The sequence below is a fragment of the Orbicella faveolata genome, unplaced genomic scaffold (assembly GCF_042242905.1).
Source record: "Orbicella faveolata isolate gen_17 unplaced genomic scaffold, um_ofav_v1 contig_46, whole genome shotgun sequence".
Classification (NCBI taxonomy): domain Eukaryota; kingdom Metazoa; phylum Cnidaria; class Anthozoa; order Scleractinia; family Merulinidae; genus Orbicella; species Orbicella faveolata.
In genome coordinates this window covers 30,258,531-30,281,759 of record NW_028301576.1, presented here as the reverse complement: position 1 = coordinate 30,281,759, position 23,229 = coordinate 30,258,531, and the positions used below count along the sequence as shown (strand labels likewise).

Genomic DNA, 23,229 nt, shown 5'->3' with positions numbered 1-23,229 from the left:
CCATCTTGAGTAACTACTGTCAAAAGAATTTTGCTATTCAAAGTCACAAATTGTGCGCAAGTGTTACAGAAAGAATCAAAGGTTCTTAAAGTCGCAAAAAGGCTCTCTTCATCCATATTCATACTGAGCCAGTATTTCTCATTGTCACCTTGTATGCATGCTGGGACCACCGTGGACACCCAGTTGCTTCAAATCGAGAAATTTTCCCGTACTGCCAATACAACTATACGATGCGTTCTACTTACGTGGGGGACCTTAGGGCGCCTCCTCGGGTTCCAGCCTCTGGGCCGGAAGCCTATGGGGGCAATAAGCTTACATACACACGGTAGATGCACGCAAAAACAACAAAATTTTGGCAAATTTGTTGTAAGGCGTGATAAATGGTAATCAGAAATATGAGGCAATAGTCGTTGTGAGTAAAACGTATAGTGTTTCAACTGTCTCTGGAGCTTTATGCTTTCATCCACTGCCATTGAACACTGGCTTGGCAAGGGGGGGGGGGGGAGTCGCTAGGGCACCTGCTGTGGGTTGTTAATAATTTTAGGGCAGGCTGATGTCCTTTAAAACCAGTCTAATCACAACCAAAATTGGCCAAAAACATACAAGAAACATTGAAGAATGCAATGACCCTTTTTTCGTCAAGGACTGGCAGGGGTGGGGGTGGGGGTGGGCCTGTTTCCATGGCAATAATTGAACTAAAAAGTAGTTTAAATAATAATAATAATAATATTAATAATATTAATATTAATATTTATAGAGGGTATCTAGAGTCTGGGTAATCAAAAATATGAATATTAATGAAGAAAAAACTGAAGTTTTGTTTGGATGGAGAAACATACCAGTAACGGACCCATGGCAGGTTGTCAGCTCTTCAGGACGAGCAGAAAAGTTGTCCATCAGCAACAAAGCTTTAGACGAATGGATGTTTTGTGCCTGTAAGTGGTGTTTAACAGCCAGGACGAAATCTTTCTTGAACCACTCAGCTAGAATCTTAGAGTTATTCTAGCCATTTCTAGCACCTTCTTTTCAACTGCATGTACTCAAAGCTTTTCTGGAAAGATTTTTAATTTCACTTTGTCTCTTTATCAAACAAATTTGTCCATCTTAGCTTGCAAAGACGTTTCTTTGAGACTTACAAATGACAGGGAGTGCATCCATGTTTACAGTCTTAAAACATGGCTTCGCAAATTTTCAAATCATTAGTGGTTTCAGTTTTTGTGTGCCCGTGGCATTGGTACAATGAAGTACGGTCAAGCAATCTTTTGATTTCTTGAGGGCGGATTTTTCATGGCATGACACCAAGGTTCTGTTATGCGAACATTTCCACGGGAGTGGAAGATTGCAGTTTGCTGACAGAAGGATATTGATTTGTTTCCAAGCCAGCTGTGATGGAACTTTTCCCTGTTTCTTTCAGCTTTGATTCGGCTATGCTCTTCCTTGGTGCAGTTTCTTTGTGTACAGAGTAGGTAGTGGTGGACCTTTGAAGATGGGACATCCGGAAACTGCTTGACAATCTCTGTAATCTGTTCAGTGTGATCAGAGTGAGTGGCTTTGGGATTTTGCAGATAGAGACTGTGTCAAAGACCCAGTGGTTAGCTGTGGTTGTTTTGATCCTGTTTGCGACACTATCGGGTGATCAGATGTTTTCTCTAAGTGGCTTTGGGATCTTGCAGAGTGAGACTGTGTTGAAGACCCAGTGGTTGGCTGTGGCTGTTTTGATCTTGTATCCGACACTGTTGTTTCTACGTCAGTTTCATCACCTTGTTTAATATTAAAGAATAACTATGTTGGCCCAAAAAAAAAAGAAAAAAATGTATATATATGACAAAACCACAGCAAAATGCATTTATTTCCAATAAAGCTTTGAAGAAAATAAACATAGCCTCATGCCTTTGAACAAAAAAAAGAAAGAAACAGAATTTCCAAAATCACTACAGACATGCATCGCATGTGTTAATGTGGTAATTACAGGACAATTGCGTTCAGGAAAATTATGCAAATGATATTAGCCATCGCTTGACGGAAAAAAAATGACAACATTATCTATTCCCCTTAAAATACTGCATAAATCACCTGGAACATCCTTCTTCTTTTTGCTGTTTGAAAGCGACCACATCTCAGTCAGAGTTAGCCCACGCTTTCGCTTTTCTGCCATTTTGTCTTGTTCTTGGAGACGTGATGTGGGGTCTTATATGGAGTAGTTTCAGTGAGAACTGCTGCCCATATTGAGTTGTTTTTGAGCCTGTCCTCGAGGTCCACACGTCGAATGAAAATTTACGCAACTGCAGTCATGTTTCGACGAAATTCCACGGAAAAATACAAGTTTGTTTGCTGATACCATTTTTTGTGACACTTTGATCTTTTAACATAATCTTAATTTATTTTACAATTTACCAAAGGAAAAGTAGCCCTCGCAAATCGGAAAGTTGCTGTTGGATGCAACGGCCGACGGCTGATTTTGAAAACACTGTCTCTGGCTGTGGCAAATTTGACAATGAACCTTTGTTTCCTCAAGTGACTTTCTCCTGTAGTATACAGTCTTTGCTTATCAGTGGTGGTTAAACCAGACTTACAGTGCACTCCAGCTTCCAAGTTGAGTCCTCTGAGCTTTGTTTGCCGGGCTTTTTCTCCACCATTGAACAGACAAACAGCAAGAGGACAAGCTGTCAGTACTATCTTGGGACCAGCAAATTTTTATTTTGGACTGATGTCACAGACAAGATGGTTTTGTACGTCATTGTTGTTTTGAGACAAGCTTTCTAAAACACTTTGTAGTAGGTTTTCAGCCCACAAACTGTCAAATGTGGGCAAGATCTCCTGCATTACTGCTGGCACAACATTTTTCGGTTTGAAGGAGCTGGTTCCATTGGCTTGATCCTTTTGCCACTTGCACCAGGAATTGTTTCCTTTGGGACAGTAATCATGCATTTGGTTATCCTCAATTGAGGCATAAATATACCAACTAGCTTTCACAGCTTTCTGGATGTTTTGTAGGTCACTTTCATTCTCCTGAAGGGCCTTCTTATAGTAACTTCGCAAAGTGTCTATCAGGTTATCGGTGAGGCGGTTATGCCCCAATTGTCTTTCTATTCTGACAGCTTCTTTCCTTTCTTGTGTTTCTTCTTCCTTCTCAGCTGTCCTTCCATTCTCTTTTAAATTCCACTTTTCACACTGCCACCTCATCTCCGCAAGGCTTTGGTTTGACCACATCCCAAGGAGGAGCAATTGACATCACCCACAAAGTCCACATACTGCAAACTGTGCTTCTCAATGGACCTACCCCATACATGTACAGCACCTTGGGCCTCCATGGCTTTTGATGACTTATCAAAGTTAGCTGTGCATTTGGGCCCATGTGACTCCACCCAATTAATGTACTTCTGAGAATTCACATCAAGGTTGCTCTTTCCACGACACTTTTAGCACACTTTTCTTTGCATTTCAAAGTCAACAACTTTTCCTCTTTGCACATTAAAAGCAGAACCCATTCCATACAAGGAGTGACAACCTCTGCTGGGCCAGGTGCCATCACAAGACACAGCAGCAGGGTTGTGGCAGTATTGACAACAAAGACTGGACTTTGTGTACTTGCAATGGGCAAGTATTTAGGCAGCAAGTTGTTGTGATAATGCTTGGCAGGTAGGGATGGAGGAGCTTTAAGAAGAAATCACAGTCTGCCTTCACTCACTGTACTCACTTCAGCTACATTGTTGGCTATGAGAGGTTAATAACAGAAGAAAATTTTAAACTTTTTGCTCTAGAAATGGTTGCTGTTGCAAACAAGAGGTTGTCGCTTACAAGAGGTTCAAATATAGTTATTTTACATGGAAACTTCTGGTATTTTGGAAAAATTGTTGCTATATTAATTCGTTATATACTAGTAGTAATCAGAGATTAGAGGAGAGCATTCTACAGGACATTGTCTGTGAGAGAGAGTTAAAAGGATATATAGGCATTTATGTTGCTATTTTAAGGTCTGCTAACAGAAAAAATTGAAACATAGAATTGTAGGCCGTGGTGAGGTGGAAGATTGCAGCAAAATAATGACGGTAAATCCTCTATTGAGCCCATGGGGGTGGGTGGGTGGGGGGCTTATTTAATTTAGTTGAACGCCGTTTATTTTACCATTCATTTCTTGTAACAATTTTTCATGTGGATCAATTGTCCATAAACATTTGTACTTTGACTAAATGGTCTGAATGTGTTATTGATTTTGTGATTAGTTAGATTAGTTTTCACAAGAAGTACTAGTAATATATCTCAAAAGTTCATGAGTATTTTGAAATTTGTTCCTAGAGTCATTGGTAAAGCAAAAACGCACTGGTAATACTGGCTGCTATTAATTGTTGGTTGTGAAGGAGCGGGAAAAGGGTTTAATAGAGAGGTGGGTTTGATAAATTTCTCGTTCCAAAAAAAGGGGGGGCTTATTAGCTGGGGTTGCTCTATAGAGGATTTACAGTAGTTGCACTAAAGAATGGCATGAAAACGATATGCTGTATTGTTAGTTACAAATAAGTATGGGGACGTTTTTCTGTGATTTCATTTTTAGATTGTACCGGTAGTTGGGTAAACAACTTAAAGTAAATTTAATAAAAAGAGGCCGACTAATAAAATTAAACAGAACTTTACTTTCTTAAATGATAACATTATGCATCATTTGAAATCTCTGAAAATGTATTGGGCTATCTGTTCAAAGTCCAATGATTTCCATTTTGGACTAGGTCATATAGCAAGTTGATTATTGGATGGAAATAACATGAAATACTGTACTAATTCACAACATCAAGAACAAGAACAACAACAACAACAACAACAACAAAATACACATTGAAGTTTGTTAGTTGATGTCTCTCAACTGAACTTAATGGAGTAATGTTCTATTGCAGTCCTAAGATGAACTGGGTCTGTGCCTTTAAAGTTCAATGTTTTTTTTGTACCAATTAATTTAGTTGATTGGGTGGAAATTACCTGAAATACTCTATAATTTGGTAACATCAGGAATAAGACCACTAACAGCGAGCCACTCATGTCAAGAAATTTGCTAGTGGTTTGAGTGACTGTGTTGGTTTTCCTTGCCCGGACAGCCTTAATTTGCCTCGGTTTACAAGAGTTTTGAATGAAACCCAAGTTACTTGCGTTGTGTTGTGATAACAAATCATAATAAAATGCTACAATACTCGCAAACACAACTCAGTACATTTACTTTATGGCACAATGGACACTGAGCTACATGCCACCGAGCTACACAACTCAGTAAATTTACTTTGTGGCACAATGGCCACCAAGCTTGACAACTTGGTTGATTTGCTTTGTGGCATAATGGCCGCCAAACTAAACAACTCGGTAAATTCACTTTCTGGCACAATCACCGCCAAGCTACACAACTTGGTTTGTTTATCATGTGACCTAAAGCTACAGTAATGTTGCTTGAGGACTGTTGAATGCATTCACTGCCAAATTCATTCATAATGACAGGATAGCTTTTCTTCATTGAAGGCGAGAGGGTTGATAACACAATGCAGAATTGTCAAATTGCTGGGAGTAGCACACATGTCCCGAAAAGTTTGACAAAACATTTTGAAAAACAAAGGGACTTACTTGAACGAAATGTAAGACAAATTAACTTACAACAGCAGTAGTTTCTTCTGAAAAGAACAGCCAAATAATTACACCTTCTTGTCAACTTTCTCCACATACCCAAAAGCAGGTGGAACTTGCGTAAAATTGAGGCCAACAAACTTAGAAGTGAGACCACAGCCCCTGAAAAATCTTTGGGGGCACTAAATTTGTGTCCACGACAGAAAAGCAATCTCAAAAAATTTCGCCTTTATACAGGCAACCCAACACATACACAGGGCACCAACACAAAATAAGGCTGGTATTCTTGTCAAATTTGAATGCACTTAAATTCCAAATTAAACAAAACCTAGGATTGAAATCTTACAATATGCAAATATTTAGTGGCTCAATAAGTTTCTTAAATTTATTAAAAGTTAGTAGGCAGTCGTTGGACACGGTCCATGACTCAGCGCGTATGTAGCGATCATTTCCTATTGTGACTCTCTAACCCAATCCTTGAACGACAGACACAGCCACAGACCCCACAGACGTAACCTGATGATACTGGTGCTGGGACATGACTCTGCCTGGCATGGAAAAAAACTGGAGAGTGGCAGTTACCAATTCAAAGTCATGGCTTGATTGGTGTAGAGCCAGATGCCAGGGGTCACTCCTGACAGTGGGAGGGGCTGTTGAGCCTGTTGTATAGTTGCCCTCTGCTTGAACTGGGGAGCCCCCAGTCAATAAGGTGCTTTCCCACCACAGTCCACCTGTCTTCCTGGGTTGAGCAGGACTTAAGCCTGGAAACAGACTGATAAGTGGACTGTGACATTCTCACCTGCTCTCCCACCTTTGGGAGCTGGAATGTTCAAATGATGCTGGTGGGCTTGACCAAGGATATGGAACCATTATAAATCCAGAGTACCAGCCACAATTGTAAGTGAGAAAAAGGAAAAGTTACTATATTGATCATAAATTATTTTATTATCTTTACTGTCTAAACATGATTGATTTGGGACCAAGGGGAAATTTTAGCAATGTATAATGACACTGAGGCAACTTCACCCAGTTATCAGTGCAGTTATTGGTTTCTGCTTTTTATAGATCTGGTGGTTTCTGAAGGAGCCCTTTTTCCCCCTTCTGCGGTGAAAGGTTTTTGTTCTATTGTGGATTTTTGGTTATTTTTCTGGTTTTCTTCACACTATCTCCTTACTGTTTCAGCAGGCTGTTGAGGTACAACAGTATGTCGTAATTCATGTAGTAGTAAAACCAAGTTCTTCTTTTTTGCTTTGCATTGTTGAGAATATAGTGGACTTGCCTAGCCCTCATCTCAGCCTTTTGTGCAGGGCTTGAAACTAACTTTTTACACCACTTTCCACTATGGAAAGTAGATTTCAAAATTTTTTTTCCATCTCAAAATTGTACTTTCTAAAATGGAGTGCTTACCATTGTGACTTTCCAGGAGCGAAGCCACATGTAGATTAGGGCTTAGCAGGAGCTTGAACCACTCGAACGCACATTGTAATTCAAAGAAACCAGGTCACAGTAAAATCAATCATTAGCGTTTATTGGAAGGAGCGACGAATCAATAATATAGGAATCAGGATAACAAAACAGAGATGTACTTGTGTTGTGAAGTCGTTGTGATTGTGATTGTGTGGTTCGAACTAAAAGCGAAACGATACAAAAGGCTTATGTAAGCTAATACCAGCTAAGATACAAAACATAGATCAAGGATACTGATGGAACATAAATCTTAAACTATAACAACGCGATAACGACTAAAGATGTGCAGACTTACTTTGATCTTGCTCCTGCAAGGGTAGCAATTGTAGAAACGATAGCTTAGCACGATAGCGATGGGAGTGATAGTGTAAAATAATAGCGAGAACGTAGATGGCATAACTAAACTGATAAAAATGTGGTGTCTCTAATTACATGATTCCAAAGGTTATATTATGAAACTTGCATTGATCACAACAATCACAGCATGAATAGCAAAACTTAAAAAATGTACATAATCATTAATAAGTAATAGTTATGTAAACAAAACAAAGAAGAAAATGAGTTAGGAAAGTAACAACTATATCTTATAGCATTGATATTTTTGTCAATCCTTAGTCATTAAAATTGGGACATCTCATCCTCAATCCAGAAGCCTACCACATTTGCAGTCCTGGTTTAGGGTTATACTCAACATCACCAGGTCCATCAATATGACTCCTCAGGAGACAGTATAGAACAGATAAGCATGATCTGCAGTCTGACTTTCCCCATTACTGAAAAGCCTCTTTCACAACATGCTGTTGACAGAGATAGAATCATCAAAATTTCAACCAACATAATGGCATTGGGAAATCTGTTTCTATGAGTAGTAACCAACTTGATGTGGATTGAGAAAAGTGCTACTAAAACGACCTGAATTGGACACTACTAGCGGGGAAACTGTGCAAGGGAAGTATTTGGTCAATTAGTTTTGTGAATCACTTGATATTATCAGGGGAGCATTTCTCAAACTTCTTGAGGCCATTTCGGGTCCATAAAGCTAAATCATTTAGGCAGTGTTTACTAATGAAAGAACTGGAGTTTATTACATATTATAATGTAGGTAAATCAGAAAATTCATTTGTTACTAAACAGTAAATTTACCTCATGCTACTCAAGTACACAATATTTTAAGTCTTCCAGCACACTTGAAAAGGCAAACCCAGTTCTTACCAGTTGGTAGGACAATGGTGATCCATAAGATGATTGGTTCAGGCCAGAAATTTGTTTATTGAAGTTGATGTATGACCCAAACACAAAGTTATCATTGTGAAGACACAGGCAAGACTGTTGTTTTGCATTGCTTGATGCCTTCCCAAACAGATCTAGGAGGCTTTAAAGTTGGTGATCTCTTCAAAGGCTGTGAGGATCTTGTTGCCATGACATGACATTAGAAAGTTGTCTGAAGAAAAAGTGATTGTTACCTTTGTCCTTCATTGATGTTGCCACCTTCTTTTTCTACTGTTTCTTTAATTTCTTGAAAGTGGTTGGGTCAGCAAGTTGAGTCACCTGATACATTGCTCCTCTTTTTGAAGACAATTACAAACAAAATGCAGGCCCCCATTTCTAGTTGATTTCTAACCTCTATGCGGAAAAGCAAAAATCATGCAGTGAGGAATCCAATTCATTTTGAAACGGTCTGCAAAAAAGAAGTCTGTGGAAAAGACAAAGTAAGCTTTGAACACTCTAAACGGAGATCAGCTGGAGGAACTGATGTCATTGATATTTTCAACACAAAGCCAGCGAGATCGAAGGGATTGTCTGCTCAAAGCTTCTTAAATCACCAAGTATGAAGTCCACCAAAGGGACCACTTTGCAAAAAATTTGCTTTTTGAATCACAAAAGTGAACTTTCAACTGCTGATTTTTGGATTCTACTGCAAGCTTGTAAGCGAGTGTGCCTTGCCAACAGACAAGGCGAACAAGAAAGCTGCCTTTTCTGTGACTTGGATGAAAACTCTAGGAAATTTTCAAGTGGGAAAGGCCTCTCAAGAGTGATTGTTTATCAAACGTTTCCTGGTTAGACTGCAATCGGAATCACAAGTGTCTCCTGAAGTGGTGCATGCCATACCTGCATAATCTTTGCTGGTCTTACAGTCAAACGCATCCAGTTATTTCTGTAAATGTGTGCATATTTTAAGCCTGGCACCTTTTGACTCAATCCATTCTCGGTTCGATCGAGGTCTTCAGCAAAGACCTTCTGAATGGTCTTCCAGCCAAACTGGTGATTATCCTGTGTAAAATCTTTGAAGCCCTCTGGCCTAGAACTGTTGAGAGTAGCTATCATGTTCTTCAGCTGAAAAATATTTAACGGGGTAGGATACCCTCAAATGGACCAAAATGTTTGTTTAAATATAGTGCAGAAAGATCAATTGTGTGCTATTGCACTCAAGAAGAGAAGTTAAATTTCTAGCGTTTTACTCAAAAGGGTTGCTACGGAAACCAGCCACAGCCTTGTGAGGTAGTGTTTTATAGTATTGACGGCAACACTTTCTGCTCTTTTACAAAACAAGATTTGACTGTCAAATAAGCATATCGTGTAAGTTTCTGTTTTGTTCTGTACATTGAACCTACGTTTTGACAGTTAACTCTTATCTTCAGTGCTTTTTACAGGCTTTATTTAGAAATAACCTTATTTTTTACCACACCCAGTGGAAAAACCATCTCATGTTACGAATTTTTGGTTTATAACATCACGACACTATTGGTCTTTGATGAGCCCAAGTTTCGGAAATTCTACTTGAAAACCTTGCAAAGTAGAAATGTTGGCGCGAAGTCAGTCGGTATAAAAGTAAACTTTTGAGAAAAATGCACTTTAAGTTTCTTCCACAAAGTATTGAGCCACAAATAGTGGGGGGGGGGGGTGTGCAGATTGGATCTCGGGGGAGGGGGTGCAATGGTTGTTCTATTTTGTAAAAAGTTACCGCAGTTGTGCGAAATATTCCTTTTCATAAGGGAAATGAATGAGCCTGTGATGGCAATTTGAGGCAAAGCTTTTCACAAATAATTATACCAATCGAGTTGTGCATGTCTTAAAAGTTTTTTCTAAATAGTCTCATTCATATAAGTTAAAAATAATCTATTTTTTTGGTCACGTTCTTATAGTAAACAGTCATTGCTATGGCCGTTGCTACGTGATGCAGCAACATTGAAACGTTCCCTCAAAGTTGAAGCATTTGACAAACAACTTACCATAATAATTCGTTGAATGGATGGCGAACAAATCCTGAACGTTACCCTGAATCAAATCAACAACACTCGAATTCATTCCAGAAAACAACTCGGGTCTTGTTCAGCTTTAACAATTGTACGATTCAGTCACAACAAATCCAAGATGTATATGCCTCAAAAAGCAGGATGGTAGGAAAATTACTTAAGTACTTACCAAAATAATTGCCCAACGAGGTTACTCACCCAAGAGAGCTGAACATATATCGAAGCCTTGTGACATGACACAGAAAAATAGCCTTCTACTTGGTTTATGCAATAAATCTACAACATCTGGCTACATCCTAATATGGCCAAAAATATAACTGACGGAACCAGATTACGCAAAAATCAAGCTGAAAGATCTGAAATTTTTTCTGCATAGCCATCAAACTATGCACGGCTCTATATCCTGCTGCCTCGACAGGCTCGCATTTTCGCTTGCCTGTCTTGTTGGTAATTAGCAACTGAGCAATTTTCTGATGTTTGCCCTACCAGGTGAGGTGTTAATTTTTTTCCCTTTTGCAAAAAAAATTAGTAAAATCAACATTCCTCAATTGTTAGGCCTTCGACACTCTATACCTGACTTTTTAAAAGGCAGTTACACATCCCTACCATTAACCTCTCCTTCATTTCTGATTCACAACAACATTTTTGATGTGACGAAAAAGAAATTGAAAGATTATTATTCACTACTTGTCACAGAAAAACCACAGCCTCCTAACATTATCCATAAATGGAAAAGCGATTTTAACCTTTCGGATGATCATTTGAGAGAATTTACCTCATTCTGTTGTGCTCGAATCTTACTTCTAGGCTTTCCAGTATAAAGTGCTTAATATACTCTACACAAATAAAAAATTATTCAAAATTGGTTACAGAACAGACAACGTTTGTGCTTTTTGTGAGGCCGAACGCAAAACTTTGTACCATATCCTTTACCAATGCCCTTACTCAAGGCGATTTTGGAACGATTTTGAATCTTATTGGTGGCTTTTATCAAATCAACAGGTTCATCTTTCATTGCAGAATGTCATATTTAGTGTAATATCTAAGCAATGCCCTTCAACTAAATTAGTAAATTACTTTATTGCTGTAAAGCTGTTTTTGTGGGACTGTAGAAGAAACAAAATACATCCTAAAATTAAAGGTTATCAAAATAAAATAGGTTAAAAAAATATGAAACTGAACGTAAAATAAATAAGGATTATTTTGAAAAAAATGGATATTTAGCCCTGGCCAGAAATCAAATCAATATGTAGATAGATTAAATACGTAAAACTAAAAGCTCCCTGCAGCAAAAACTAAGGATTGAACATCAATGCAATAAAAAGAAAAGTTGTTGGAAAATGGATGAACTCGTTATTTATGTAATCTGCACTATAAATTCTACGCTAATGGATGAGAAAGTAAAAGCCGATTCATGAAGACAATCTTGGTGTCATTATTTCCTCAATGTTCACTTCCTAACAACGACTAAACCTATGAAAGAATGAAAGATGCGAATGCAGCCATAACACTACTGGAAAAATGACCTGAAAAAATTTCAGGCTCTGAACGGGATTCGAATCTATAGTTACCATAATTTTTGGACTCTGTCAGGGAAAAACTGCAAAAAGATAGGTTTGAAACACTTCTACATTTTAGGAGTTAAATCCAACAGTGGTATGTGAACAAAAAGGAGGCTTATCAAGCAAAACTTTGCACTGAAGCAATTTCAAAATTTGTGCCATTATGCCAAATCACCCTTGGAGTGGTTTGGGAAACAATCCAAGCAGATTCACTTATCGCAAGATGTGCATGCTATTGGGCAAAACTTAACTTCTTTGTGCTTAAAATGTCTCTTGCAATGTCCCTTTGAAGCAGATTTGGGCCAGTGTCCATCTGTATTTCTCTCATCAGTGACAGAAAGCGAATGGGAAGAGAAGTCGCTAATGAGCATCTTCGCTAACTCCAGCCTGAGGTCCATTTGTGGCTGGGAGTGGTTATTTGGAACTTCACACTCCAAAATATGACAATTGACAATACTGACATCCACCAAAACCCAAAGTAAATATCGCCACCATTTGTGTGATTTGTGTCCCACTGCATAATACTTTCGACGTTGATCATTCAAATCTATATCACCCGTGTTCATGTTGTAGCTGATCGCAGCAGTAGATACTTTGACAACACATCCTTTTCTTTGTTTCCTATATACAGGGTTTGTACGGGTCCTGGAAAACCTTGAAAGTCCTGGAAAAGGGCTACTGGTCCTGGAAAGTTTTGGAAATCTGTTAAACTAAAGTAAAAAAATATGAAATGTATGGCAGACAGTAAGGAGAATTAATGTTAAGATCTTGGGAGTGAAAGGGTTAATGTGAATTTTAGAGTCCTGGAAAAATCAATCTGAGTCCTGGAAAAGTCCTGGAAATTTGTTTCTGAAAAAGGGTACGAACCCTGTATATACCATCACATCACCGTCTGGGTCTGACTGAGTGCTCAGAAAGGAGACTAGTTTCGTATCCTTCCCCACACAGGCCACAGATTCCCACGATGATAAAACTTTGGCTCTCCTTTCTGTAACCCTTTTATTTCGGCTTTACATAGGAAATGGCTAGTGTTGAGTCCTTGGACCAGTAAAAGCTTGTTTCAGGCAGCACAATATGTGTTGTTTTGAAAGAAACAATTAACATAACTTTAAGATATTTTAGAAATTAAAGTACATTTTGATTCGCTGTAATACTTCTGTTCAGCTGGTTCCTGAATAGCATAATGCTGGCAGCAGGTAGGGCTCTGTCCAGTCCTCGAGCCAGCCTCAATATGCTTTGTTAGTGTCCTTTGTTCTTGCATCCCACCACATAATACTTTTGATGTTGATCATTCACATTTACACCGCCCATGTGCATCTGGCACTCTTTCAGTGGCTGCGTTTGAACCAATAGAAACCCTTCTTATATCCTCTAGCAACCAACTATGGGATTTCAGAGCAGTAACACGTGAGTGCCAGTTGGCACTCTTAGGGGGTAGAGGGTCAAGATAACTCATTGTTGGAGCATGTTGACTGATCTTTGTAGGATGACCTACCATGACTTTAATATGCGAAGGCCCATGTGCATATTGAAAAAGTTTCCCTTTAAAATTTTTTTCACAGAGTTGCAGTTTTCCTGTGTATCTTCCTTTAAGTCTCATATGACAATATAACTCTTGGAAAGTCCAAGACTTCAATCTTTTTATGGAGAGGATCTTGGGGACACACTCACCTAATGGCTCCAGTGCGACTGTTTTTCAACTTGCCACATTTTGATGGCATCTATGATATATTAATAAATTAATTAAGTAATGACATGTGTAAAGCCAATCATCATGAGGATAGTCCTTGCTGTGCCAAATTTCAAATCTAATGTTGACCACTGCAGCAAGATCTAACTTTCAGTTCTGTCTGTGTTGTTGCATAACAAACTCCCCATGTTCTCCTTTTGGTTGTTAAACCCTGGAGGTTGTCTATTTTCATTCATGCCTGCTAGCTGTCTTACAAGTTTCTCTAGATACTTTGCAACTGCAAACTTTTGAGGATGCTTGAGTGCTTGGTCATCAGGGTGTTCTGCATGATAAAGTTGAAAGAGAATGTAACTGTTGACAATATCTATGTCACTCATTAAGCGAAATGATTCTCCTTTTCATGGTTTCTAGTCCTGGGTACAGTTATTTCAGGAGACAATTGCTACTACAAGAGAAGGGATTTCATTGTGTCATTGTTGAGTCAATTAAAGCAAGTAGCAATTTTATCCCATGAGCCTAAATCATGACATTTGCATCATGGATCTTAAAAAATTTCACAGTCAACCTAAATGGCTAAACATGTCTCTGTGAAAAGAATTTCACATTTGATAGCAAAATTCATGTGTACCTCCACCTTAACATGTTGGACTGAATTCAATTTCACTGAAATCCATTGTTTTCAGGATGACACGCAAATGTTGAGAAAAATGTTATAGGTTCAAAAAGGGTTCCAAAAAAGTTTACATACTTACGACTTAAGACAAACAGAAGAGAAAGTCAGTAGATATGAAGGAATAGTGGGTTGAGATAACGGTGCAGACTGCAGGAAAAGTGATGTGCTTCTCTGCATTTTAATGAGGGAAATGTTGAATCTTCATGTTAGACTTGGTAGTTTGAACTACTTTGTTGATTGGCGTGACGAGCAGCATTCAAAAGTGATATGACACCCCTTTTATTTCTTGAGTCAATGTTGGGCAGGTGACTAAGCATTAACCCAGTAACATCAGGTTTGCCATCTGTTGAGGCATGACCAGCATTCTTATGTTTGCAATCAATTTTGCTAACATTCAAATCTCTTTCAGAGCCAAAGTCACTTATGATAGTGTTTTTAGACAATGTACACACAGGGGGTATATGTGTTGATGTAAAAGTTCTTTCAGAGTCTACATAGGTGCAAACAAATTGAAAAATAAACGTTTTTTATTTCCTTTCAACTGATGTAACGTTCTATTGTGTATGGAATTTAATGTTCAAAGTTCTGGGCATGTCCAGCTTCTCTCAGTGTGACCATGCATGTTGTGTTTACTGAGAATGAAAGAATAATAACTCAGCTGGAATGATAGAGCTGTGAATCTGGATAAAGTGAATACTACTGTAATAAAAAAAAAAACACTTATGGTAGTGTCCAGTGCTTAAAAGGTCAGGAATTACTTTCAAAACAGAAGAAAGTCAAATATATGCACTGGAGTGAGTTGATGAAAACTTGTTCAGATCTATCAGTCTGCATCCTTGACTTTGAAACCCACTTCCTTCATCAGAGCTTTCAGCCAAAGAGTCTAGCAAAACCAGCTTTAGATGCATTGATTGGTTGGTCAATGTGGGATTCAGTGGAAGAAGAATCATTAACCTTTGTGGCATTTCTGTATTCCTGGGAATGATTTCCCTTTTCTCATGACCAGCAGCATTCATCAGTGATGTGACACTCCTTTTAGTTCTTGAGTCAATGTGAGGCATGTGACCAATCATTAATTCAATAACATCAGGGTTGCCATCTGTTGAGGCTTGACCAGCATTCTTAGCTATGAATCCGGATAAAGTGAATAGTTCTGTAACAAAACTACACTCTTGGTAATGTCCAGTTCTTTATAACCCAGGAATTACCTCTAAAGCAGAAAAATGTTAAATCTGTGCACTGGAGAGAGTTGAAGAAAACTCATTCAAATCTTGTTCAGAGATTGTTCAGAGATTGTTTTGATACCGAAAGATTGTCTATGTAGGTGCAACCAAATTGAAAAATAAACATTTTTGTATCACCTTTGATGTCTTAGTCTTCATGCTGATACCTTTTCATTGGCTGCTTTTCATGGATCTCCCTTTATTACAGCTGCAACAAGCTCATAAAACTCTCTCCCTTGTTTGACTGAACTTCCAAACTTCCAGTTTGGTTTCTATAACTTGATAGAAACTCTGAAAATGTTTTAAAAACAAGTTTTCTTAATCTTAATTTTTAGTCAGATATCTGTGTAATACATACCTGTACATACTGATTATAAAATTAGCATGATTGCAGTATTTAGGATCTTGACTGAGAAATGCACATGGTTGATAGGGCTAGACTATTGATCGCATACTACTCATTCTATGCAATTAAACAAGCATTCCTGCAGTAAAGGATCTGAACAGTGATATGCACATGGTTCCTAGAACCAGCCTGTTTCATCATAGAATCTGCAAAAAAGAAAAGATGTTCCTATGTTATTGTTCACCAATCACAATCTGGAATTTACAGTCCATTTTACTTGCTATGTTGATAAAAAGGTACACTCACCACCCTGCTCAGAAGAAACATGAAAAGGCAGTTTGTCCATACAAAAATTGTGCTCCCCATAGTAAGGGGCCCCTAAATAATCAGCAACAGGCACAAACAAACACTGGCATCCATAGACTTCTTCATGGCAACATAAAACAGGAATTAGAAGAGGAAACCAAGTGGAGAAAATTCTTATGACCTAACCCTTAAGGACTAGTGGCGAGAACATAACTTATATGTTATCAAACAGGTAAGTACATGAACAATTCCTTTTGAAAAGCTCTATAAAGATGAATAGGAAAATTTGGACCTACAATCTTTGATTACAGTTGGTTAGGTGCCCAGCAAAAACAAACACAACACTCACCCTTCAAGCCCAGCCCCACAATGTAATACTGCCCAAATGGCAGCGACTTTCTTCAACCCAGCACAAGCCCCCCAACACCCACAGAAAACCCAGGGACCAGCCACACTGAGCAAAACAATGAAGAGATAGGGCATGGTTGCAGAGGTATGCTGGGAGTGGTAATAGTGGACGGGTGCGTTAATGTGCTGATAATTGGCAGAAGAGACAGCCTACCTGTGTTTGGACAAGGATTGCTGTGTCAAGACAAGAGCACTTTGGTGGTCAAGAACTGCCATTGGTTTTAAAGGGTATTTTATTTCAAAATGATAATATTAATTGAAAGTAAATTGAATTGAAATGTACAACAGCCCAAAATAGAATAAAGGTGAAATCAGAATCAAAACACAAACACATGCGTTAGATTTTTCTTGCAGACGTGAGGAGGAACCAAGACTCCGTTTATTTGGACACCATTGATCACAATCTTTGTCTTATCTTCTACTCTTTACTAATGAATGCACATGCACTTAAATCCAATATCAGTAGCCATGTGTAGGCCATGTGACATGAACTGACCCTGGAGAATTGAACATCTTTACAGGATACTAACCCAAACACTTTCAAGTGACTTTTCAGAAGCGAACTACAAAGTTCTTGAAACAATCAATACAAGCAAAACTTTATTGAACGAGAAACCCAACAGGATCTTTGTGGGAGATTCAGAACCAAGTTCAGTAGATGAACCCAAACATGACCATCTATAGGGTATTGTTTGGAGCTTAAGTACTCATGATAAAGTAGATGAACAACTTGAAATCATAGGATTATCTGTGTGGGCAGTCGGGCCTTAGAATCACAAGACTAACATGGCAAACAATCTGATCACCTACCAAAAACACTTAATTCTTTTCAAGTTTTTGAGTTTTATAACATGCCCCCTTTCTTAGATTAAGCATTGTGTCTGATGCTAAAAAATGAAAATCAAAAGCTAAGATACTTAAAAATATAAGTGCCGCAAGGTCAAATGTAACAAACTTACAAATTTATATAAGTGCTTAATAAGGATTAAATATATAGCGAAATCTGTCAAAACAGGTTTCCAGCAATCTTGGATATTGGCGTGGGGCATGATGTTACCATATATCATGAACCAAGGAGAATTAATGTTGCAACTCCATGAAAAGTGTCACTCAAGTTAATCTCTCTAAATTCCTCCTAGTTTACAATTTCCATGTCTTCAGCCCAAATCCACAATGTGACCTCTGTCCATGCTTGCTGCCCCCCCCCCCCCCCAGTGGGATTATCATGAGTCATATTTTTGCATTCCCACTTTTTAAACATGCAGTTGCACTTCATACATTGCTTTAAAACCATGCAGATTAAGCGACACATTTTCTACTTTGATCGTGTGACCAGCTGAAGCCACTTCACTTAAAAGACTAGGGGTCCACTTTGGTCATTGTAAGGAACATTGTAGCATTCTAACTTAATTGCAGCTGTATTTGTTCGCGGACTATTTCTAAAGCATTGATAAAATGCTGTTTCTGGTCCTGCTGGTCCAGTCGTTCCATTGCATTTCTCTTTTTGCCCGATGTCTGTTTCTTTATCGCTGTCCATGTCATGGTCTCCCATCTTCAGTCGTCAGAATGGTTATGGAGTACTCTGGATACACCACTTTCAGACTCTTTGAAGTAACTGAAATAAACAACAGTGAGAGTGAGTTGAGAATCAAAGCTACTGCAGGGCTTAAAGTCCAATCAGTTATTCTCTAAGTAAATTAAATGAAGAAGTAATTAGACAGCAGCCAGGCAGTAAAAGAAGATTAATTCAACTGAACGACAACAGGTATTTGGTGGTTATTTCATGAAGAAATCTCCACCGTATACCTATGCTCACCTTGAACAACCAAGTAGTGGGCAGTCGTTGTTTGGCACTCCTTTGCTAATGAAAGCGGTTTCTTCAAGGATGACTCCCTTTTGGACTTTGTAATTGGGCTGCCATAAACATTGTACTTGTGGTACTCAGGGTGTGAGGGCATGATTTGGCTATTCAAAGGCTCGTCAAAGTTGAGTTCTCTAATGTTTCAATGTACTGTTTGAGTACTGGAACATTCACTTGGGTCTTGAACGGACAACAGATCTTTGTGGTCTTTGCCACTGAATTCCTATTCTGGCGAGTTTTCTTGTGACTGTGGGACTTCCTCCTGCCCATTAACTCTCGCCCAGTATGGCTTGTCTATACTGAGCCAAGCTTGTGGATGAATCACGCCTTTATTGCTGTAATCTGCATGGGTGGGCATTTCAGACATCTCAACTACAATGCATCTGTTTCCAAAGGCTTTCCGGTGCTCACATGTCAAGATAGAACTCCATGGAAGAACATTACCACCTATTCCTACAGGGATTGCCCTGCTAATCTTTACATTCCGTCTGTATTTTGTGGCACTCTCAAATTCCTCGCTGCCTAGAAGCTTCTTAGTAGATTCCTGATGTTGTGCTCCGAAAAGATCCTCGTCCCACAAGCAAACTTGTGCATCTTCTAAAGACTCAAACATGAAATTATTTGAAACTCCTTGGTAAAGCAAGGTGCAGCCAGGAAAGACTTTGAAAGCTGACTTAAGTAAAATAGTTTTTCCTGCACTGCTGGCACCATACAATACAACACAGTTAACCTTAGGCTTTCTCTTAGACAAAATAATGCCAAATATCTCAGTGACATCTAGCTGTTTATCAATGGACTGAATAGGAATTCCGTTGTGGTTGCTAACCTCCTTAATGAGCTTAATGCTTTCTCCTATAGACATGAACTTTTTTCCGTTGGAGAAAATGAAGACAACGCTTCATACCAGGCTTGATCTTGCATTTCTAACTTGAGTTGTGTCATAGCTTTCTCAAACAACTGATTAAAGTTTGAACACATACAGTTGGATGTTAACTCTTATAAGGTTCTCCTTTCTGAGCTGCCCATTTTAATAACTAATTAGAACTTTGAACCTTTCTCCGTTTCAGGAGATCTAATATCTCCGAAAACATGTGATCAGCAGCGGTAAACCTGTCTGCTTTAAATTTCTTTCTTGGGGTCGTAGGTGTGGTTAACTTAGGATTCTGAGATTCTAATAATCTCTCGTTGTAGTCATGTACATTAATTCTCTGTTGTTCTGGTGTCGGATGAAGTTCTCCAGATTCTGCTAAGGCAACTAATTCATCTGAATAAGCTGACAATACTCTTGGATACTTCTTCAAATAGTTGTATCCTTGAATGTATCCTTGAAAAGATTGAACAACTAGGGCTCTAAATCCCATAACACTTACTGTACTTTTGAAGCCATTCATAACAGTAAATCTGACTTGGTTTCAACTGGTTTCCATTGCTACTTATGAAAGTACCATAAAGCAGTAAGTGAAAATGATTTCCTTTGCAACTTGGATCATCAGTTTCTCTGACATCATAAAGGTGCTTGTACAACAGATATCTGTACTTTTGACATTTAAGAAAATCTACAATAATTGCAAACTGACCTGGAGTTGTGGCTGTTTGAAAACAATAGCTATAATAAGGTTGTTCTTCCAGGTCTTCGAGGCTGAGCTGATGAATTGTCTCTTTTATACGGCAGCTTGAGTTTGATTCTTGAGGAACTGAAACTGCCTATACAGCATGTTGTTCCACTGGTGACTCCTTGGACAACTCCTTCCACTGTATTGGTGACTGTGTCGATGGCCTCTGGCAAAGGAGTCTGTTTTATCACCGCTATTGTTTTTTGTGCTTCCATCCCAAAACACATCACAATTATGAAAATATTCGGGTACGAAGTAAGATGTTACAATGGATAGAAAATCACATTAGTAGCAAAAACTTTCAGAACACACACATATATTAAGTCGAGTTCTAGTCGAGCATTGTCAAGTTAGTTTCTCGGCTGCTCATCGTCATGAGCAAATTGGTTGTGGCTTATAAGCCATGTAAATTCGGTAAATGTTGGTGGCATTTGCTGGCCACAAGATGGGTGTCGATAGCAAGCCTGAAGAAAGGGCTTCCGTGAACGGAAAAGAATTCAGACAGAGGAAATGATCGCATGGCAGACACATCCAATCTCCCATCATGGAGCTCTTTATAACACTGCAGAAAATTCAGGTCCACTTTTGGATCATTACTTGCCAATGATCCTTACTTCCTGAAATAGCACTAGCTAGTACAATTGTAATAATATCAATTTTTCATTAAAAAAGTGATTGATTAGTCTTCCTGCAACTGATTAAGCCAATAGTTGATCAAGCTTCAAAAGTCAAAAGGTGGCCCTGCAGAGATTAAATTGTCAAATTCGAAAATTTCTGTCTTCCAAACATGAAGCAAATGACATTAATTTACAAGCTTAAGGGAAGGTATCCTGACACTCAAAGCAAACGGTACTTTGCAAAACTGGTTTTCTCGGAAAGAGTGGCAATAATTGGGTGGAAATGATGCTCGAAATAAGTCATTGTGAAAGTGGTCATTGACCATAAAATAATCACATATCTAAATAAATTCAACCACCCCCCCAATTTCCCAAATCAAGCACCGACCAAACCCAGAAACTAGACCCAAAAATAAATCGAGGCATTTCCATGAAAAGTTGTGGTTAACCTGACACTTGTGTATTGTTTGCTCTGAAATTGAACTATCATTCCGTTACTTAACCCTTTAAGCTCCACAGGAAACTGAAGAAACATGAACCCCTATTCCCGGAACCCAGCAGGCACTGCAGAACCAAAACGTCTTCTTTTGACCATGTCTTGCATTTTGTCTTTTATCTCGAAAACTACGAGGTGAACGTCAAAACACAAGACAAAAAATGTTCAGCAAGAAATAATCTTTAATTCTAAACCTTAACTACAGCGCACAGTTAATCATGGGGGAATTGGAGCAAGCAAAATATTGCACAACTAAGAAAATGTTCATTATTTACATTGATACACAATGTACTTTGGCAATGAAAAAGCCAAAAAACTCTGTAATACAAGTTAAATCTTAACAAAACTGAAAATTGTCAATGAATCAATCTATATACATTAAAATAAATTTCAAGAAAGTCTCAAGTTCTGATTATGGAGTAAAATTTGAGGCAAATGTTAGGGTACTTGTACTCCGTATTTTGAATTATGCAAGCTTGTGACGTGTCAGCTTAGGTCACCAATGTGGTTCCCAAAGCAGTCCAAGCAAACACGCTTGTTGCAGCGCTGGCAGCCCATTTGGCAAAATGTTGTCTTCTTTTGCTTGAGACATCATTTGCAGCGCCCTTTAGAAAATGGAATCGGCCAGTGTCCAGCCTCTGAACTAGCTGGTCTTCCTCGGTTACTGAAATCCCAGCTGAGTTCTTTTGCAAGTTCGACTTGATATGCGAGTTGCGTTCTTGTAAAATGATTTATGGCCTTCTTTTCGAGGATGAAGGAATTGACAATGCTTAGATCAACACAAAACCAGAAAAGATAGCGCCACCATTTCCCAGACTTAGTTCCAACATTGTAATAGCACGCAACTGATCATGAAGGTCAACTCCTCCCATGCTGTTGTTGTTACTCTTCACAACCGGAACACTTGGTACTTGGATTATAGTTCCGTTACGGTTTACAGTGTCATTTCCAGTTGGAATTCTCTAGGTACTGATAAAGTGAACAACGTTTTTGTCCTTCCAGGCAGTTGCAATGACGTTTTTTCGCAGACACAGCGCCTCTCCTTGTCTCAAGCACTTGACGCCAGGAGTGTTTGGAGCGAGATCTTTAGGAAACTCTTTCCTGTTCACTCTTGCTGTTGCATATAAATAAATATTGTCTTCCAACAGATCTTCGGCAAGCTTAACTGTTGAGAAAAAATTGTCATAGAAGACATGATGATTTCTGCCAGTAAAGTTCCGGGTTAACTTGTTCTGCTCCACCGTGCCATCTTGTTGCTTCCCTGTGTAAACATGAAAATCGCACACAAAGCCGCTCAACGCTTTGGTGCAAACCCACACTTTTATCCCACGCTTAACTGGCTTCATCGGCATATATTGTTTCATTCCAAGCCAACCAACTTTATCATCGCTTCATCCACAGACAAATCTCTTGCGGTCTCAGTTCCATTTTACAACACTGGACGACACAATCAAGAACTAGTCTAACTTTGAATAAATTGTCGTAGGCAGGATCTTCACAAGGAACTTGATTCGCATTATTATTTAGATGTAGATATTTTGACAATCTAGCGAAGCGATTTCTTGACATCACTTTTTGAATGAAAGGGACGCCAATGAGTGGATCTTGGCTCTAGTAAAGGCACGTTGCAGGCAACTGTTTGATGTTGAACAGCACGTGAAGACCGATGAATGCTTTCATTTCAGTGAACGTTATTTCGAACCATTTGTGGTCCGGAGTTGTAGCGATTCGCATTATTATTTAGATGTAGATGTTTCAACAATTTGGTGAAGCGATTTCTTGACATCACTTTTTGAATGAAAGGGACGCCAATGAGTCGATCTTGGCTCTAGTAAAGGTGCGTTGCAGGCAACTGTTTGATGCCGAACAGCACGCGAAGACCGATGAATGCTTTCATTTCAGTGAACGTTGTTTCCAACCATTTGTGGTCCAGAGTTGTAGCAATGCATTCCTGAGCATAGCAGTTCGTCCCGATGACAATATGTTCTATAAGCTCTTCTGGGAACATCAAGTAAAAGAAATCAGTCGCAGTTCCATCCTCTGCAATGCCAGAAGTTGGGCTAGTAGCTGCAGTGAATGGTGAGGCCTCTATGGGGTTTACGTTTGCATTCCACG

The 23,229-nt window shown here is 38.9% G+C and overlaps 1 long non-coding RNA gene across 1 annotated transcript in view; it reads left to right on the top strand.

The window, feature by feature from the left end:
• Positions 1-4,073: 4,073 nt before the first annotated feature.
• The window catches only part of LOC149099633 (uncharacterized), a 62,372-nt gene continuing 43,216 nt past the window's right edge, over positions 4,074-23,229 (top strand). Inside the window, exon 1 of the long non-coding RNA XR_016203838.1 lies at positions 4,074-6,495. This is a non-coding gene — a long non-coding RNA (uncharacterized LOC149099633). The remainder of the gene's footprint in view (positions 6,496-23,229) is intronic.